The sequence below is a fragment of the Lygodium microphyllum genome, chromosome 4 (genome assembly GCF_053477565.2).
Source record: "Lygodium microphyllum isolate KBCC chromosome 4, Lygodium_microphyllum_v1.1.10, whole genome shotgun sequence".
Classification (NCBI taxonomy): Eukaryota; Viridiplantae; Streptophyta; class Polypodiopsida; order Schizaeales; family Lygodiaceae; genus Lygodium; species Lygodium microphyllum.
The window spans coordinates 130081551-130102067 of record NC_141138.1 but is presented as its reverse complement, the minus strand read 5'-3'; the positions used below and the strand labels follow the sequence as shown (position 1 = coordinate 130102067).

General features: G+C 50.2%; 1 protein-coding gene across 13 annotated transcripts in view; it reads right to left on the bottom strand.

Moving 5' to 3' along the window:
- The window catches only part of LOC148037627 (uncharacterized), a 214651-nt gene that overhangs the window by 112344 nt on the left and 81790 nt on the right, over positions 1–20517 (bottom strand). The gene's annotated exons all lie outside the window — the stretch shown is intronic.

The following is a 20517-nucleotide window of genomic DNA, read 5'->3' as shown; positions in this document are numbered from 1 at the left end:
GAAGGGTGAAGCCACGACCAAAGATCTTGCTTAAGTACGTGCAAAGCAAAGGAGTTCCACACCCGGCTTTCTGGCGTATCCATGACCGAATGCCCTGAGGTGGACTGAGAAGAGTCAATACACATATTGAAATCTCCCATCAAAAACCCCCTGCGGCCAAGTGCCATGGAGCCCTGCAAAGTCGACCATAGATCCCGTCGGGATGCGGGATCATTCGGAGCATAGAGCCCCAGCAACCATAAAATCTCTCCTTCAAATAAGACTTCGATTACCAGAAATCGGCCCTGCACATCATTTTTAACAAGAACAGACTGGTATCTCTCATGGACAATCATCAGCACGCCCGAGTAGTGCTTAGCAGGTGTCCCTGCATAAAACAGACGGAATCCATGGCAGTCCACAACTTTTCCTGCCTCACCGTGACTTTTGTGCTCCACTGCACACAATACATCCCACTGGTTCTCATGCAAGACAGACCACATGGTAAGTTGCTTATGGCGAGAGCAAATGCTTCGCACATTCCACGTGGCAATCTTCATATATTTTCAAAAAAGGAAGTCAGGAACGAGGCGCCTGTTGCCTCGATTGCACCTTTTCCGCGAGGGCATCCAGGACACCCTCATCCAGAAAATCAGCCAATACTGCAAACGAATTCGGGCGACCTGCTTTAGAGGTAGAAGGGAAATCCACTGCCTTGGGAGTAGGGCGGGGATAACGCCTATCCCAAGGTGTAATCACATTACCTTTTGCATCAAATGCCAGCTTAGCAGGTGGGCCCTTGGGGCCCTCTGAATAGACTTTCCTTGAAGACGGATGACGGGGGGCGGACGGGGCCATAGTACGCGCATCCTGCTATGAGGTGACCATGTCTTTCCTGCGCGTGTACGTGCGCACGGAATCCAGAGAAGCATTAGGCCCAGGATCTGCCAGGCCTGCGTCCAACTTTTTGCCTTTTTTTTGTCGTGCCTCAATCCAGTCAGTGTTAGGAGAATCCAAACCCCGGACCTGTTGTTTGCCTTTATCCATGACAGTAGGTGGCTGAAGGGTCTCCTGTGCCGGGGCATCGAGCACCATGTCATCCTTGGGCTGCACAACCTGCGCCTCCTCAGAAGACGGTTGCCGTTCCGGGCATTCGGCCACAAAATGCCCTAATTTACCACATGAAAAGCAGTGTCCGGCAAAATTGCCCCATTTCAGGCGAAAATGCAAAGGATGCATGCCTGAACAATTGAGGCGAAGCCACGCAGGCCTTTTCCTGGACGTATCCCATAGCATGCATAAACGGTTTCGGTTCATAGCCCTGAGGCTCGGGGGAACCAGCACTGTGCCCACAACCGCCATCGCGTCCTTCAACAATGGCCAGTATACCGCTGGACAGTTTTCCACTTCCACCCACACCGAGCATTCTCGTTGAAGCAGACGCTGGAAGTCAGCCATAGGGCACCATGGTACCACATGGACTAAGCGGCGATCAAAGAATAGTGGCAACTTGGACAGGAGCTCAGCTCGATGCGATTCCGATTTCAACAGCACCTCATAAAAGCCGCGAGGTCCAAGGAAGATCTCCTCAACACACTCCCCTTGCAGTAAATGGTGCATCCATTGGCGAATATGTGAGAGCACTGGGATCCTGCCGGTGAAAAAAAGTATAACTGCACGGTCATAGAACACCGAGAAGGACCGCAAGACTGATTTTGGGTCCACCGTGGCTTCCAACACATCATCCGCAGCCGCAGCAGAGAAAGTTTCATTGTTATGCTGGACATAATCGCCAAGCAGAGTATTGGCAAAGTCCAGCAGATGTTCCCAGTCAATTTCCTGCGAATCCACAGGTTCAGAGGCAACCTGCGCATAGGAACGGTCCTGAGGACCCATTGGCTCGTCTGAAGTATGCTTGGAGCGTTTGCCTGCAGGCGGCAGTTCAGAACCCGGAGGCGGCTCCTCCGTACATGGCACCATATCCTCCGGCTCCTCTGTATCGGAATCAGGGCCAAGGGCTGCCACCGTCCGGTCGAGAAAATCCATATCCAGGCCAGCCATACTGCTGTCTTCTCGCTTTCGCTCGCTCCCTCACTCTCTCTCTTTCTCGCTCTGTGCAGGTCCCGGAGGGCTCTCTCTCTCTCTCTCTCTCTTCTCTCTCTCTCTCCCTCTCTCGCTCTCTCCCTCTGTACAAGAGCAGATCAGATCTCGGAGCTGAGCAGGGTTGCAGTCACGTGCTGCCAGGTTAGGGTTCCCTTTCTCTGTCACGGCACCGCAAGATGCAGAGGGCAGGCACGCGCGGGCAGCAGACGTAGAGCAGAGGGCGGACAGGACAACTGACGAAGGGGCTGAACTCGATCGCTCGCTCGACTCCTCCCTGTCGAGCTCTGTCTCGCTCACGGGCACGCACAGAGGTATCCAGGCGAAGACGTGTACCTGCGGACGCAGACGAGCAGAGGCCGACGGCGACTGACGTAACGCGGGCAGACGACGGGGGCTCAGGCGACGGTGGCGCAGATGACGGGGGCTCTGACAGACGACGGGGGCCCAGGCGACGGGGGCTCAGGGGCTCAGGCGACCGGGGCACGGACGGCGGGGGCTCAGGCAGACGACGGGGGCTCAGGCGACGGGGACAGGGGCTCAGGCAGCCGATGATCCATCGCCCTCACAGCAATAAGAACTCTCTCTCTCTCTCTCTCTCTCTCACTCTCTCTCTCTCTCTCTCTCTCTCTCTCTCTCTCTCTCTCTCTCTCTCTCTCTCTCTCACTCACACCTCTTCCTCTCTCAACTATAGTTGCACTTCTCTCTCTCTCTCTCTCTCTCTCTCTCTCTCTCTCTCTCTCTCTCTCTCTCTCTCTCTCTCTCTCTCTCTCTCTCTCTCTCTCTCTCTCTCTCTCACTCACACCTCTTCCTCTCTCAACTATAGTTGCACTTCTCTCTCTCTCTCTCTCTCTCTCTCTCTCTCTCTCTCTCTCTCTCTCTCACACCTCTTCCTCTCTCAACTATAGTTGCACTTCTCTCTCTCTCTCTCTCTCTCTCTCTCTCTCTCTCTCTCTCTCTCTCTCTCTCTCTCTCTCTCTCTCTTTTTTTTCGTAAAAGGTAATTGTATTAATTACGAAAAAAAAGTACAAGATAACTTGATTACAAGATACATGACGCCAATCCAGGCCATCATGTAAAGAGGGGCTAAGTGCTACATGTTACAAAGTTATGGCAAGGGGGCAGATGAAATTGCCATAAGCCAGGGACGGAAGTCCTCCCTAGAGAGCAAATCAGAATGCCGGAGAAGATCGAACTGCCAATACAAAAGGCCCTTAAGCCTCGCAATATGTCGCTGAACATTATAGGCGGAGTCAAAAAGAAAAGCATTCCTAATGGTCCAGTTATGCCAGCAGCCCCAATATCGAAGAAAATGATACATGAGTTTCATATGTGGCTGTGCAGGAGTGGGGTATTTGGGCTGCCCGAAAACCCAATCAAAGGGGCGCAGGGTGAATCCAACCGCTCCTTGCCAAATAGCCGTCAAAAAGAACCAGACTTTTTTTGCGACAGGGCAAGAAATAAATCTGTGGCGGGCTGATTCCACCGCAGTGGTGCAAAAGAAACAGTTGCCATTGGAAATTCGTCGCTTTGAAAGAGCCGACGCAAGCGGAAGACCACCAATCATCACTCTCCAAAGAAATACTTTACATTTGAAGGGGGTCTTGTTCAACCAGCCCTCCATCACAGTTGCCCTCCACCAGGACCGGGATTTTCGTAGGCCCCATAAAGCATTGGCTTTGGTAACTAACCATTGTTGATCTTTGATCAGAATATGATAAACTTGATTAGCAGAAGCTTTGCTTAAAGGCAGCCGGCCTTGTAGGTCCCAATCCTGCCAGGGATGATCTGAAGCAAGGGCAGGAAAGGGTTGTCTGCTCTGGAGCATCCGCAGAAGCTGTTCCCGTAAAGGCCTATATCCCCGCGGAATCCTGTAAAGCCTCCTGGCTGTACGAAATGATATAAGCACATTGCGACTAGCAAGGGTGGCATCCGCGACCGAAGACAAGCCCAAACGAGCCATCCGGTTGAATTGTGGTCTAAGCTCATTTTTGCCTTCACATGCAAGTAAACGCGAGACTGCCAATAATTCCAATTGAAAAGAATTCGTAGTCAAGCGATCCTCCGCTGGATGCCACCGAGCCTTTAGAAGGACCTGTTTCCAGGAAAATACCAAATGATTGAGCAGCGACGAAGAAGAACTGGAGAACCTCGAATCAGCATTAAGAACATGCCACCAAGAAGTCCGGATTTGGGTATTGCCATGTAGAAGCCCATGGCTCTCAAGGAAATAACGGGCTATATCGACCCATGGATGATGATCCGAGCACATGGCGCGGAAGAGAGACCAACGGAGTGCCTACATGCGAGTTTGGGCATCTAAAATAGCTCCGCCACCCATGCGTTTAGGGGTGCAGGCATGCGACCACGAAATCCAGGAAATACCTGCATGCAATGAGTCCTTCTTCCATAGCATGAAGCGAATAGACTGAGTAAGAGCATTGAGAGTGGTAGTAGTCCAGGGCAACAATGGCAAAAAATATGTCAGCATTGGCAACATAATTGTCTGGGCCACTTTGAGACGAATATGGAAGGGCCAGGCTTGAGATTTCCAATACATAAACTTGGCCACCATTTTCTGAGACATCCACTGCAGAAGCTGCTTTGGTGGAACGTCGACACCCAAAGGGTACCCAAGGTGCCTGACAATGGAGCCACGAGGAACAACCAGACCCTGCCAGTCCAAGGACTGCAAATCCGACTCCGTGCAGCTGAGAATGGCTGATTTGAGCGCATTCATGCGAAGGCCGGAGGCTTGACCGAAGATGCCCCAAACATCCAATGCGCGCTTGAGGTTGTCCTTGTCCGCCCGCAAAATCATAAAAGTATCATCCGCCAGGGATTGGCTAATGAAGTGCTGTCCTGAAGGAAGCGACAGACCGGCCAACTGAGAAGAGGCTACCATATGGGATAACATGGAAAGAACTGGATGTGTCACGAGGGCAAAGAATAGCGGGCTCAAAGGGCATCCTTGTCTGACAGAGCGGGCAAGTACAAATGGCTCAGTAACACCTCCGTTCAGCATGACTCGCGAAGACGCCGCAGCGCTAATGGTGTAGATTAGACGAGACATTCGGGGACCAAAGCCCATAGCCGACATAAGTTCAGCGACGAAAGACCAATCCAGATAGTCGAAAGCCTTTTCCAGGTCCAATTGAATCAGTACTACCTCCTGGTTAGAATGCCTTGCATAATCAATAGCTAGTTGAGCATTCAATACATTGTGCAGAATATTTCGGCCCTTAATGAAACCATACTGTAGAGCATCACAATGGCCGGGAGATGCTTATGAAGCCGATTCGCCATTATTTTGGAAAAGATTTTGTACATCGAACCCATCAAGGAAATGGGGTGCCACTGTGTCAACCTAGATGGCGAAGGAACTTTTGGAAGCAGTTTAATAAGGCCTTCTTTCCATGAGGAAGGCATGATCCCGGTTTGCCATACCTGCTGAAACAAGGCCTGCAATGGTTTCGCCAGTTGGGTAGCAAAAGCTTCGAAGAACTCATTGGTGAGACTATCCCAAGGGCAAATGTAACAAGACGTCCATAACCTCTGCCTCACCAATATCCGACTCCATAATAGCTTGCATGTCCTGCGGTAGCTGATTGCGGACCAGGTCATAAAAATTCGAACGGGCCTGAGTGATTTGATCTGAAGGTGGAGAAGTGGTGCCGAGAAGGTCACGGAAATAATTCCTGCACATCTGCACAATAGTCTGCGGATCCATGATAAGGTGACCTTCTGCATCCTCGAGTCTGGTCATATTCTCCCTAGCGGGAGAGGCGTGAAGAGCTCGAAAGAACTTATGGGTTTGACATGTATTATCTTGCAACGTCTCTGTCAGATGTTGCAGTTTGGCCTGCTGATATGATTTCAATTGGAATTCTTTAATAAGATCCGCCACTCGCATGGCCAGTGCGAGCAGAAATGCATCATCCGGAGTGTCCACCAGCAGAGAACGAACCAAAGCCAGCATGTCCTCGGCTGCCTTGCGACGCTGCCGACAAAGAGAGGCATGGTGGATCCCATACTGCCGAGCAACCCGCTGCACATTAGAGAGCAATTGTTCGAATGACGCAGTGCCTTGAGAAGAGAAGTCGAAGAGAAATCTGTCAATCAATTGCTGCATATAGCCCTGAAAGATGGCATGCTTCAGGTAAGACGAATTGTAACGCAAAGGGAGTCTCTCTAGAAATTGCTTGAACGGGGCAATGGGTTGTGCCAGTAGCTCAAGCTGCAGAGGGAAATGGTCCGACAGGGCATATTGCTGCAATACTTTTATTTCGAGCAGCTCAGGAAGAAAATCATCATTCTGCATGATATATATACGATCCAATCTCGACCATGTTGTTGCATACTGGGCAGAATGGAAAGTAAACCCTGTAGAGGACGGGTGTAGCCAGGACCAGAGATCTTGCTTGAGGACGTCAAGAGCCAACGCCTGCCACATACGACTTTCCGGCGTATCCATCACCGAATGCTCCGATGTGGACTGGGAGGAATCCACACACATATTGAAATCCCCCATGAAGAAGCCCCGTCTGCCAAGTGACAAGGAGGCCTGCAAAGTTTGCCAAAGCGCCCGACGAGATAAGGAATCATTCGGAGCATAGAGGCCAAGTAGCCATAAGATTTCCCCTTCGAATATAATTTCAATCACCAAAAAATGGCCATGAACATCATTTTTAATCAGAACAGGCTGATACTTGTCATGGACAATCATGAGCACACCCGAATAATGCATGGCCTGTGACCCAGCATAAAACAATCTAAAGCCATGGCAATCTACCACTTTTCCGGCTTCATCATGACTCTTGTGCTCAACAGCGCACAGGACATCCCACTGATTTTCATGCAACACAGTGCACATAGCATGTTGCTTGTGGCGAGAACAAATTCCACGCACATTCCACGTGGCGATTTTCATGGATACTCAAAACAAAATCAGGTACGAGGCACTGCTTGCCTCGATTTGACTTTGTCAGCAAGAATGTCCAGGACTCCCTCGTCCAAGAAATCTGCCAACACTGCAAAAGAGTTCTGCAGACCAGATTTGGAAGTAGACGGCATATCTGCTGGCTTTGGGATGGACCGGGGATAACGACGGTCCCACGGGGTAATGACATTACCTCTGGTATCAAATGCCAGCTTAGCAGAGGGACCCTTTGAACGATCCGAAGACATTTTTCTGGCGGGCTGATGATGGGGGGCAGAGGAAACCATAGCAGGAGCCAAGCGCTCAGAAGACTGCATTTCCTTCCTTCGCATGTATGTACGCATGGAATCTTGTGATGTAGTAGGCACATTGTTCTCCATGGCCGCAACAACCCTGTTGCCTTTTTTTGCACCTACTTCCACCCAATTAGTGGCGCTAGAATCCAGACCCGCAACCTGTTGTTTACCTTTGGCCAAAGCTTGGGGCTGATGGGTAGCATCCAGTGATGGGGCATCACACACCATCTCCTCCATGGGCGGCACAGCATGGCCATTATGGGAAGTGTGTTGCTGTTCCGGGCACTCGGCCATAAAGTGTCCCAATTGTCCACAGGAGAAGCAATGCCCTGCAAAATTGCCCCATTTCAAACGAAAGTGTAATGGGTGCATGCCAGGGCAATTGAGGCGTAACCAGGCAGGCCTTTTTCTTGCAGTGTCCCATAGCATACACAAGCGGTTGCGATTCACAGCCCGGAGACTGGGAGGGACCAGAACAGTGCCCACAACGGCCATAGCATCCTTCAATAGCGGCCCATAAACAGCCGGACAGTTTTCCACCTCGACCCAGACCGGGCATTCTCGTTGCAGCAGACGCTGAAAATCTGCCATTGGACGCCATGGAACCACATGAACCAACCGGCGTTCAAAAAACAAAGGCAGTTTAGACAGGAGAGCAGCACGGTGCGTCTCTGATTTCAACAGGACCTCAAAAAAACCCCGGGAGCCAACAAAAATCTCTTCAACACAGTCCCCTTGTAGCAGATGTTGCAACCATTGGCGAATACGGGAAAGCAACGGGATTCGACCAGTGAAGAAAAGTATCACAGCGCGATCATAAAATACCGAAAAGGAGCGTAGGACAGTTTTTGGGTCCACGGTGGCATCCAGCACATCGTCAGGTGCAGAGTCAGAAAAGGCTTCCTGATTATGTTGAACATAATCGCCAAGCAAAGTGTTTGCAAATTCCAGCAAGTGTTCCCAGTCCACTTCCTGAGATTCCACCGAATCCGAAGCAACCTGGGCATAGGACCGATCCTGAGAAACGCCTATCTCTTCCGAAGCATGCTTGGTACGTTTACCCACAGGCTGGATGTGGTGATGACGCGCGAACGCCTGGCGAATAGGAACAATGACGAGCCTGAGGCGAACGCGGGGTGCCGACAGGTAGGGTTTTCAGGCGGCGGCGGCGCAGGTAAACGCGCCCGCAGGACGCGCCAGACCTAGCGATGGCAGGGCGGCACGGAGCGGGAGTAGCATCGCGTCTCTCTTCTCTCTCTCTCTCTCTCTCTCTCTCTCTCTCTCTCTCTCTCTCTCTCTCTCTCTCTCTCTCTCTCTCTCTCTCTCTCTCTCTCTCTCTCTCTCTCTCTCTCTCTCTCTCTCTCTCTCTCTCTCTCTCTCTCTCTCTCTCTCTCTCTCTCTCTCTCTCTCTCTCTCTTTTTTTTCGTAAAAGGTAATTGTATTAATTACGAAGAAAGTACAAGATTACATGATTACACGAGTACAAGAGGCACGAGGGCCATAGGCCAACGTGTGGGAAATCCCCGGACTAGGGTACTAAAAAGTTACACCAATCATGGCAAGGACCCAGAGGCAATTGCCAAATGCCAGGAATACAAATCCTCCCGAGGGAGCAAGTCAGAGTGCCTGATGAGATCTAGCTGCCAATGCAAGAGCCCTTTAAGCCTTGCAATATGTCGCGGTACATTAGAAGCCGAATCAAAGAGAAAAGCATTTCGGGTGGTCCAAATGTGCCAGCATCCCCAGTATCTGAAAAAATGGAATAAGATCTTCATATGTAACGGTGGTGGTGTGGGATACTTCGGGCGCACAAAAACCCAATCGAAGGGAGTCAGTGAAGACCCCACCACCGCGTGCCAGATTCGTGACAAGAGTGACCAGATATTCTTGGCGAGCGGGCAAGAAAGAAAACGATGTCGGGCCGATTCCGCCAAAGTGGTGCAGAAGAAGCAAGTGCCATTCGAGATTCGACGCTTGGAAAGGGCCGAGGCAAGAGGAAGACCACCAATCATTACCCGCCACAGAAAGACCTTGCATTTGAAAGGTGTCTTGTTCTGCCATCCCTCCATCAGCGTTGCCTGCCACCATGACAGTGATTTCCGCAGGCCCCAAACAGCATTAACTTTCACGCCCAACCATTGGTGATCTTTAATGAGAAGATGATACACCTGATTAGTAGAGGCCTTTTCCAGACTCAACCGGCCTGCAAGGTCCCAATCCTGCCAAGGGCGATCCATAGCCAGGGCAGGAAAGGGTTGCCTACCCTGAAGTTCCGAGGAAAGCTTCCCCCATAAATCACGGTATCCGCGCGGGATCCTGAAAAGTCTCCTAGCAGTCCGAAATGATGCAAGGACATTGCGAGTGGCAAGGGTAGCATCCGCAATCGAAGTCACACCCAAACGGGCCATGCGGTTAAATCTTGGTCTGAGCTGATGTTTATCTTCCCATGAAAGTAATGTGGATACCGCCAACAATTCCAGCTGAAAAGAATTTGTCTGCACGCGGTCCCCTACAGGATGCCAACGGGCCTTTTGGAGCACCACTTTCCAAGAGCCGACCAAATGCACTAACAAAGAGGAAGAGGGACTGGAGAAACGAGCGTCAGCATTAAGGACATGCCACCATGAGGCTCGAAGCCGTGTGTTACCCTGGCGGAGGCCGCTGTCCTCAAGAAAATAACGGGCTATGATGGTCCACGGGTGATGATCCACACACATGGCACGAAACAGAGACCAACGAAGAGCCAGCATATGAGTTTCTGCATCCAAAATAGCTCCACCACCCATGCGCTTAGGGGTACATGCATGTGACCATGAAATCCAGGAAATGCCTGCCTGCAGTGAATCTTTCTTCCATAGCATGAAACGAATGGGATGAGTAAGAGCCTTCAAAGTACTGGGCGTCCATGGCAGTAATGGCAGGAAATACGTCAGCATTGGTAGCATAATTGTCTGAGCCACTTTGAGGCGGACATGGAACGGCCAGGCTTGCGACTTCCAATACATAAACTTCACGGCCAGTTTGTGTGAAATCCACTCCAGCAGGGCCTTTGGCCGTACATCCACCCCCAATGGGTATCCAAGATGCCTGACAATCGCGCCACGAGAAACCACCTGGCCCTGCCAGCCTAATGACTCTAAATCAGGCTCCGTGCAACTGAGAATGGCTGACTTGAAGGCATTGATGCGAAGACCAGAAGCTTGACCAAAGAGCGTCCAAACATCTAATGCCTTGCGAATGTTATCCCTGTCCGCCTGCAAAATCATAAAGGAGTCATCAGCCAAGGATTGGCTAATGAAGTGCTGCCCCAAAGGAAGAGATAACCCTGCCAGCTGGGCAAAAGCCGCCATGGAGGATAACATTGAAAGGACCGGGTGAGTCGCCAAGGCAAAGAAGAGAGGACTCAAAGGGCAGCCTTGTCTGAGCGAGCGTGCAAGGAGAAATGGCTCTGTGACCCCACCATTAAGCATAACTCTTGAAGAAGCCTCAGTACTAATGGTGTAGATCAATTGGGACATCCGGATCCCAAAGCCCATAGCAGACATAAGCTCTGCAAGGAAAGACCAGTCCACACAGTCAAACGCCTTTTCCAGGTCCAGTTGAATCAAGACCACTTGCTGATTGGAGTGCCTCGCATAATCAATAGCCATTTGCACATTCAAGATATTGTGCAAAATGTTGCGTCCCTTAATGAAACCATATTGGAGGGGGTGCACAAGAGCTGGAAGGTGCTTGTGAAGCCGATTTGCCAGCACTTTGGAAAAGATTTTATACATCACGCCCATCAACGAAATTGGTCTCCAGTGTTGCAGCTTTGACGGCGAAGGGACCTTGGGGATCAGTTTGATGAGGCCTTCTTTCCATGAAGAAGGCATGACCCCTGTTTCCCAAACCTGCTGGAACATGACCACCAAAGGCTTTACCAACTGCGTGGCTGAGTGCTCAAAAAATTCATTAGTGAGACCATCCCAACCAGAACTTTTATCCTTAGGCAGGTGCAACAACACATCCATAACCTCCTCTTCGCAAATATCCGCCTCCAAAGAGGCTTGCATATCAAGCGGAACCTGCTGGTGGACCAGCTGATAGAAGACCGAGCGGGCATGCGTAACCTGGCTAGACGGCAAGGATGAAGAACCAAAAAGATCCATAAAATAATTTCTGCACATATTGATAATGGTCTGCGCATCAGTGACCATGCGACCTTCCGAGTCCTGAAGTCGAGTCATATTTTCGCGAGCCGGAGAAGCATGCAAGGCGCGAAAGAACTTATGAGACTGGCAGGCATTATCTTGCAATGTGTCAGTCAAGTTATGCAACTTGGCCTGCTGATAAGATTTCAAGCTAAAGACTTGAATAAGATGGGCCAAACGCCGCTCCAGTGACAGCAGAAAATCATCATCTGGGGAATCCAGGAGCAAGGAACGGACCAAGGCCAATAAGTCCTCTGCTGCAAGTCGACGGCGGCGACAAAGAGAGGCAGTGTGAATCCCATACTGCCGAGCAACCCGCTGCACATTAGAGAGCAGGCGTGCAAACGAAGCCAAGCCCTCAGAGGCGAAGTCCAATAAGAACCTCTCAATCAGTTGCTGCATATAATCCTGAAAAATTGGATGCTTCAAATAAGAGGAGTTGAAGCGTAAAGGGAGCTTATCCAGGAACTGCATAAAAGGTGCAACAGATTGTGCCCGCATCTCAAGCTGGAGGGGAAAATGATCCGACAACGCATATTGCTGCAAGACCTTTATCTCCAGCATCTCGGGAAGAAAATCATCCCCCTGCATGATATACATTCTGTCCAATCGCGACCAAGTGGTTGCATATTGCGCAGAATGAAAAGTAAAACCTGAAACAGAAGGGTGAAGCCACGACCAAAGATCTTGCTTAAGTATGTGCAAAGCAAAGGAGTTCCACACCCGGCTTTCTGGCGTATCCATTACCGAATGCCCTGAGGTGGACTGCGAAGAGTCAACACACATATTGAAATCTCCCATCAAAAACCCTCTGCGGCCAAGTGCCATGGAGCCCTGCAAAGTCAACCATAGATCCCGTCGGGATGTGGGATCATTGGGAGCATAAAGTCCCAACAGCCATAAAATCTCACCTTCAAATAGGACTTCGATTACCAGAAAGCGGCCGTGCACATCATTTTTAACAAGAACAGGCTGGTATTTCTCATGAACAATCATCAGCACGCCCGAATAATGCTTAGCATGTGTCCCTGCATAAAACAGACGAAATCCACGACAATCTACAACCTTTCCTGCCTCACCATGACTTTTGTGCTCCACTGCACATAATACATCCCACTGATTTTCATGCAAGACAGACCACATGGTATGCTGCTTATGGCGAGAGCAAATGCCTCGCACGTTCCACGTGGCAATCTTCATATATTTTCAAACAAAGGAAGTCAGGAACGAGGCGCCTGTTGCCTCGATTGCATCTTTTCCGCGAGGGCATCCAGGACACCCTCATCCAGAAAATCAGCCAATACTGCAAATGAATTCGGGCGACCTGCTTTAGAGGTAGAAGGGAAATCCACTACCTTGGGAGCAGGGCGGGGATAACGCCTATCCCAAGGAGTAATCACATTGCCTTTCGCATCAAACGCCAGCTTAGCAGGTGGGCCCTTGGGGCCCTCGGAATAGACTTTCCTTGAAGACGGATTGCGGGGGGCTGACGGGGCCATGGTACGCACAACCTGCTGTGGGGTGACCATGTCTTTCCTACGCGTGTACGTGCGCACGGAATCCGGGGAAACATGAGGTCCAGGATCTGCCAGGCCTGCGTCCAACTTTTTACCTTTTTTTTGTCGTGCCTCAATCCAATCAGAGCTAGGAGAATCCAAAGCTCGGACCTGTTGTTTACCTTTTTCCATGACAGTAGGGGGCTGAAGGGTCTCCTGTGTCTGGGCATCAAGCACCATGTCATCCTTGGGCTGCACAACCTGCGCCTCCTCAGAAGACAGTTGCCGTTCCGGGCATTCAGCTACAAAATGCCCTAATTTACCACATGAAAAGCAGTGTCCGGCAAAATTGCCCCATTTCAGGCGAAAATGCAAAGGATGCATGCCAGCGCAATTGAGGCGAAGCCACGCAGGCCTTTTCCTGGCCGTATCCCATAACATGCATAGACGGTTTCGGTTCATAGCCCTGAGGCTGGGGGGAACCAGCACTGTGCCCACAACCGCCATCGCGTCTTTCAACAATGGCCAATATACCGCTGGACAATTTTCCACTTCCACCCACACCGGGCATTCGCGTTGAAGCAGACGCTGGAAGTCAGCCATAGGGCGCCATGGTACCACATGGACCAAGCGGCGGTCAAAGAATAGTGGCAACTTGGACAGTAGCTCAGCTCGATGCGATTCGGATTTCAACAGCACCTCATAAAAGCCGCGAGGGCCAAGGAAGATCTCCTCAACATACTCCCCTTGCAATAAGTGGTGCATCCACTGGCGAATATGTGAGAGCACTGGGATCCTGCCGGTGAAAAAAAGTATAACTGCACGGTCATAGAACACCGAGAAGGACCGCAAGACTGATTTTGGGTCCACTGTCGCTTCCAGCACATCATCCGCAGCCGCAGCAGAGAAAGTTTCATTATTATGCTGGACATAATCGCCAAGCAGAGTATTGGCAAAGTCCAGCAAATGCTCCCAGTCTATTTCCTGCGAATCCACAGGTTCGGAGGCAACCTGCGCATAGGAACGGTCCTGAGGACCCATTGGCTCGTCTGAAGTGTGCTTAGAGCGTTTGCCTGCCGGCGACAGTTCAGAACCCGGAGGCGGCTCCTCCGTGCATGGCACCATATCCTCCGGCTCCTCGGTATCGGAATCAGGGCCAAGGGCTGCCACCGTCCGGTCGAGAAAATCCATATCCAGGCCAGCCATACCGCTGTCTTCTCTCTTTCGCTCGCTCCCTCACTGCAGCAGCAGGATGCACTGTCTACAGTCTCTGCTCTTCAATAATCTGCTGCCTCCTCGGCACAGATCTGTCCTTGTAAAATGTCTATCTGCCTGTCCCTTCTCTCTCTCTCTCTCTCTCTCTCGCTCTCTGTCTCTCTCTCTTGCTCGCTCCGCAAGTCCCGCAGACCGGCACAATCAGGGAACCACCTGGCTGCAGCAACAGGACTGCAACGGGGCACCTGTGCAGAACAGGACAGACGCACGCCGGTGAACCCCTGACGAATAGGGCGTGTGAAGGCAGGCGAGCAGCTGAGGGCACAGATCCAGGTGAGTGTGCAACGTCCGAGGGGAGACGTCAAGCAGAACTCCTTGCAGTGGGCCACAGTCGCACAGCAGAGGGCGAGCGGGTTTGGACCTGATGGCCACGGCAGAGGACGGATGCGACGGCAGGAAAAGAGGCAGGGACGATGCAGACCTGTGAAGTGCGGGTGTCGTCGGCGGGTGGGTCTTCAGGCGCGCGGGCAGGTCGTCAAGCCGTCAGGCGGCAGGCATCAGGCAGGTCGTCAAGCCGTCAGGCGGCAGGCATCAGGCAGGTCGTCAGGCGGCGCGCAGGCAGGTCGTCAGGCAGGTCGTCAAGTCGTCGCGCGGGCAGTCAGGCGTCAGGCGGCAGTCATCAAGCAGGTCGTCAGGCGGCGCGCAGATCTAGGCGACGACAGGACGGGACGCACCGACGGCAGCATCGCTCTTTGTTCTCTCTCTCTCTCTCAAGCGTCTCTCTCTCTCTCTCTCTCTCTCTCTCTCTCTCTCTCTCTCTCTCTCTCTCTCTCTCTCTCTCTCTCTCTCTCTCTCTCTCTCTCTCTCTCTCTCTCTCTCTCTCTCTCTCTCTCTCTCTCTCTCTCTCTCTCTCTCTCTCTCTCTCTCTCTCTCTCTCTCGCCATAGCCACGGCAAGAAGCAAAGCCCGGCACCCATGCCCAACCGGTCCCCCGCCCCCATAGGAGGCACATGTCGAGGATACACGGGATACTATGCTGCCACCGGAGGGCCCTGCCTTGCCGATTCAGCCTCTCGATGTTAGATAGACCCATGCAGGACATTTTAGGATGACAAAGCTCCATGAGCAGTTCCACACCGTACTTGGAGCACATATGAATTGTACTTACTTGTACTATCCCTTTGAGGTCTTTCCGGTATAGTATGGCCACACCTCCAAAACCCGTAGTGCTTCCTGGTTTTCTAGCTACTGCACGAAATGCACTTTTCCACCTGTATTCCCACACGTCTGATAGTTGGCTGCCTTTACATTGGTGTGTTTCTGTGTACATTGCTATATCTATGTTTCGGAAGCTATCTTCAAAGTAACCAACATCCAAGCATAGGGCTCCATTACAATTCCATATTGACATGAAGTGTCTCATAGGCCTTGTACTGTCATGAAGTTCTTTTGTCAAGGATGATGACTCGTCCATCCCTATAAACAGCCCACTTTCCCTCTTTGCGAGCCTCCAATACAGAGAGAGAGAGAGAGAGAGAGAGAGTTATATTAACGTCTACGAAAGGCCAAGGTGGCCTATGAGACCAAAACGTTACATACAAAATGTTTGGGAAACTTTCTAGGTCCCAGTAAAGCTACCATCTAATGCTATGATAAACTAATTGAGTAGGTACAAGGTGGTATATAGGCAGGAAGACCACGGGATATATTCATCGCAATATGCTACTTTCCTCCTACAAATTCTACCTATGCCACACGAGATGGATCTCCCTTTGATGTAATTTATGAGGATATCATGAGATATGCTAGCATTGGGGACATATTATTAGTAGGAGATTTCAATGCATGCACCACAGATAGACAGAGTGACTTTTATATGCATGATAATGCCATGTTCAAAGAGATCGACATAGATGAAATAGGCCTACGCAAAAGAGCCCAAGATAAAGAAGTGAGTACCTATGGAACACACCTATTGACTTTGGGAAGTGCACATAGACTAGCCATCTTTAATGGTCTACCACAATGGCCAGGATCTGACAATTTGACATGTTGGAATCACAAAGAAGGGGCAAGTACTATGGACTACTTGATAGGCTCACCAACATTGATACCAAACATCCAAAACTTTAAGATATCTAAGAGACCAATTGGCATAGCAACAAATCATGCTAGTTTGACACTCATGCTCTCTTGTGTACATATGAAACATGAAACACCATGCCTCCCTAAACATCCCAAATACACAGAAGACACCTCACACATCTACAGTGGTTCTCTGCAAACCAGTTTACATACATTGGACTTGAGTAGATCGTTGGAAGAATGTACAAGGGATTTAGCAGAGGCCATACATGGATCAGCCATGTATGCATTCCCACACACCTTACCCCGATGTAGACTCACATGATCTACTGCTCCCCAAAATAGCTGGTATGATGATGAGTGTAGAGTCCCACAAACTCGCCTACAGAGGGAAGTGGAGCTAGGCACTCCGACACATCGCCAAGCAAAGGCGTTCTTCAAACGCCTTGTGCGGAAGAAGAAACGAGACTACTTAGCGAAAACAAAAGCAGAGATATATCAGCTATTTTTGGGGCGAGACAGCAAAAGCGCATGGAAGATGTTCCATGAAAGACAGCCCCCCATACAGATTACATCACCAAATGCATGGCTTGACTATGGGAGACAGCTGTATAACCTGCCAGGACAGCCACCTATGCAGCCCCCACAAGCTTGTAGGCCAACACAGTGGTCATTTTTCACATGGAAAATGATTAGGGATGCAATTTATAGACTACAAAATGGGAGGGCACAGGATGAAGATGGACTAGTAGCATAACATTTCTCACATGCTTGTGACATATTAGCACCCATATTAGCACATATGTTCAATAGAGCAATATGTGAACGTTTCCCTATAAGTTGGTCAGACAATACTATAATCCCGCTATTTAAAAATGGTGATCCCCTGATTCCTAGCAACTACAGGACTATCATGATCGGTCATACTTTGGCCAAGATATATGGATCTATATTGGAGCATGAACTCAGTGAGTGGGCTGAAATGCAAGGCAAGAGAGCACAAGGACAGGCAGGTTTCAGACGAGAATATACCACACTAGACCATATTCTCACACTTAGAGCCATTATTGAGGAGGGTCGAACCCGAGACAAGAGGATTTATTGTTGCTTTGTAGACTTTCGCAAAGCTTTTGATACAGTGCCTCGTACACGCATCATGCAGAGATTGCAGGACATTGGAGTACCAGAGGGTATACGATGGGGTGTCTATGCATTGTATGAGGCAGTGATAGGTCATGTACGAGCACTTGGGGGGCTATCAGAGAGGATTGACAGTACCATAGGAGTGAAACAAGGATGTCCACTTTCACCCACATTGTTTGGTCTATACATAGATGAAGTATCTGATTACATAGACCGAGGAGGAGGAGCTGAAGCCAGCCTGGTAGGGGTGCTGATAGCGATATTACTTTATGCACATGATATTGTTCTCATTTCAGATTCACCGGAGGGATTGCAGTGCCATCTAGATACTTTGCACATCTTCTGTAGGGATAAAGACCTCACAGTGAACCTTGGAAAGACCAAAACCATGGTTTTCAATACTTCAACAGCATGGGTGACTAATCTATGTACCAATTCACATTTGGGGGAGACATACTGGAGCATGTGAGGGAATATGTCTATTTGGGAGTCACCTTCTCTGGCCCACATTTTTCGTTGAGAGGGGCATCAGAGGCACGTCTGGCACATGGATATGCAGCACTAGGGGCACTCAAGAGTCAATGTGGTCACATACAGTTCCAGGAGCCCCGCACCAAACTCTGGTTATTTGACACCCTAGTCACACCTACATTACTATATGGAGCAAAGATATGGGGTTGCAGCTTGTACCACAGGCATATTAGCCCACTCACTGATCAGATTGGAATAGAGAGGGATTATTATGATGGTTGGGATAGCGTGGAAAGGCCATTGATCATGATGATAGCACGCATGATTAGGAGTAAGCCCTCCACCCCACATCCCATTGTTAGAGCACAGCTAGGGGCAACACCTATAGTTATGGAGGCACTCTTCAGGGCAGTGACCTTTTGGCACAGACTATGGGAACTTCCACGCCATAGATACTCTAGATTGGCACTAACCTCATCTAGACAACTAGCAGTTGGAGGCGAGAAGAACTGTTGGTTTTCACAGATGACTATTTGGATGAGCCTACATGGTTTGGATATTGATTGTCTTCCACCTTTGGATTATAGCCTTGACTGCCCTACACTTTCTCTCAGCCAATCAGAGTTGAACCAGGTGATCAGAGCTGATATCTTGAGGATTGAGACAGCAAGGACATGGATCCATCCACCACTCCCTCTAGGATCGAGGATGGAGTTCTACATGAGTTATTTCTTGTGTCTCTCTGATGATGGTTTCACTATTCGGCCAGCATATATGGACACCTATCTCTCGCGTAGCATACGGGTTGCTATCGGACAGATTTGCACCTCCTCACATAGGCTTCAGATGGAGACAGGCAGATGGACAAATACCCTAGCAGAGGATAGGACTTGCCAGCTCTGTGGTCGAGAGCCTGAGACGGAGGAGCACTACATATGCAAATGCACAGTATACTATGACATACGAGGATGGTACCACTGCCTCTTCAGTGATGGATTTGGAACCCTTCGTCGCATTATGGAGTACGAGGACCAGATATACCTCGGTCTTTTACTCCTGGAGCTCGAGAGGTGCCAAACTGCACTACTGCGAGACAGGAGGCCAGCTCACCCAAAGGGACACACCCAAAGGGACACACACAAAGAGCAGTGACTGACTTCTTCTACAGAGCCGACCCTACTGACACTACCAACCTAGCAGAGACAGAACCACCCCGCCAGACACTTTACAGGCCACACCGTGGTGTCACATTGGATAGAGCCACTTCCCTTCATCGAGCACGACAACCCTGTCTACCGAGACCACGTCCGAGGAGGCCACACCACAGTCGGATTAGAGCCATTATCACGAGACACCGCAGACTCACCACCAGGCATATAGTGAAGCAGCTAGGGACCGCATCATAGCTGAGATCATGTGCAGATCTTGAGATCAGCTACAGCCCATAGTCCCCACCACACTTTTGTACATGGTTCTATCAGATCTGGTTCTCCTTTCCTTTCCTTTTCTTTTCTATCGATGGAATAACACTACATATGGTTCAACCCTAGTATAGTCCCATCATATAGTTATTTTCAGTATTGTTTCATAGGCCACCCACTTATTTGTAATGTTATCTTTACCTTACTGATGAGATGACATTAGACATGGATGTACTCTGGATTTTGTCTCATAGCCCACATTGGCCTTATGTAGACGTTAATATATCTTTCTTTCTTTCTCCACCCTGCAGCACCCTGCCCCACCCTACAGTCTCAGCAGCTTGCCTTGCCTCTGCTCTACCCCACCCTGTATCTATCTCGCCCCACCCTGCACCTGTTCTTGCCCCATCCTGCCCCTGTCGCACCCCGCTCTGTCCCAACACCCCTGCCCTGCCCAGCACCCACCGCGCCCTCTGCAACCCCCCCCCCCTATACCTGTCTCACCCTGCCCTGCCCAACACCCCCCATCCTGCCTAGCACCCGCCCCGCCCTCTGCACCCCCTTCCCTGTACCTGTCTGCCCTGCAGCACCCTGCCCCACCCTACAGTCTCAGCAGCTCACCCTGCCCTCTGCTCTCTCCCACCCTGTATTTGTCCCGCCCCACCTTGCACCTGTCCTTGCCACGCCTCATCCCTGCCTCTGCCCCTACCCCTTCCTCTCCTCATCCTCGAGGCTCACATACTTACATGAGCTTCCCTTATGAACAATCAGCATAAACCAACAAACGCTTACAATTAATCCTGATAATCATTATGCTTTGCTCTGCCTGTGGTGCTCAGTTTTGCGTGATCCTCACGTTGAGCTACATTGCGCTACTGATTCTCTTAACAAAACCTGCACATCAGATAGGATCAAGTTCTAGACATCAGAATAAGCTACAAAATGAGATAGTTAAGAGGTCAGAGAAAGTCCATGTTATCAGGCAAAGGAAATTAGGACCAACCCAGTCAACGACTGAGGTATCCACACCATAGTCAGATCAGAGCCATCATTGTGAGACACAAGAGACTTCCCTCTTGACACATTAGCAGAGCGGCCTGGACCACATCATATCTGGGACCATGTGCTGACCTCAAGATACAGAGATGAGATATTATAGCCAGATATACTGTACATACAA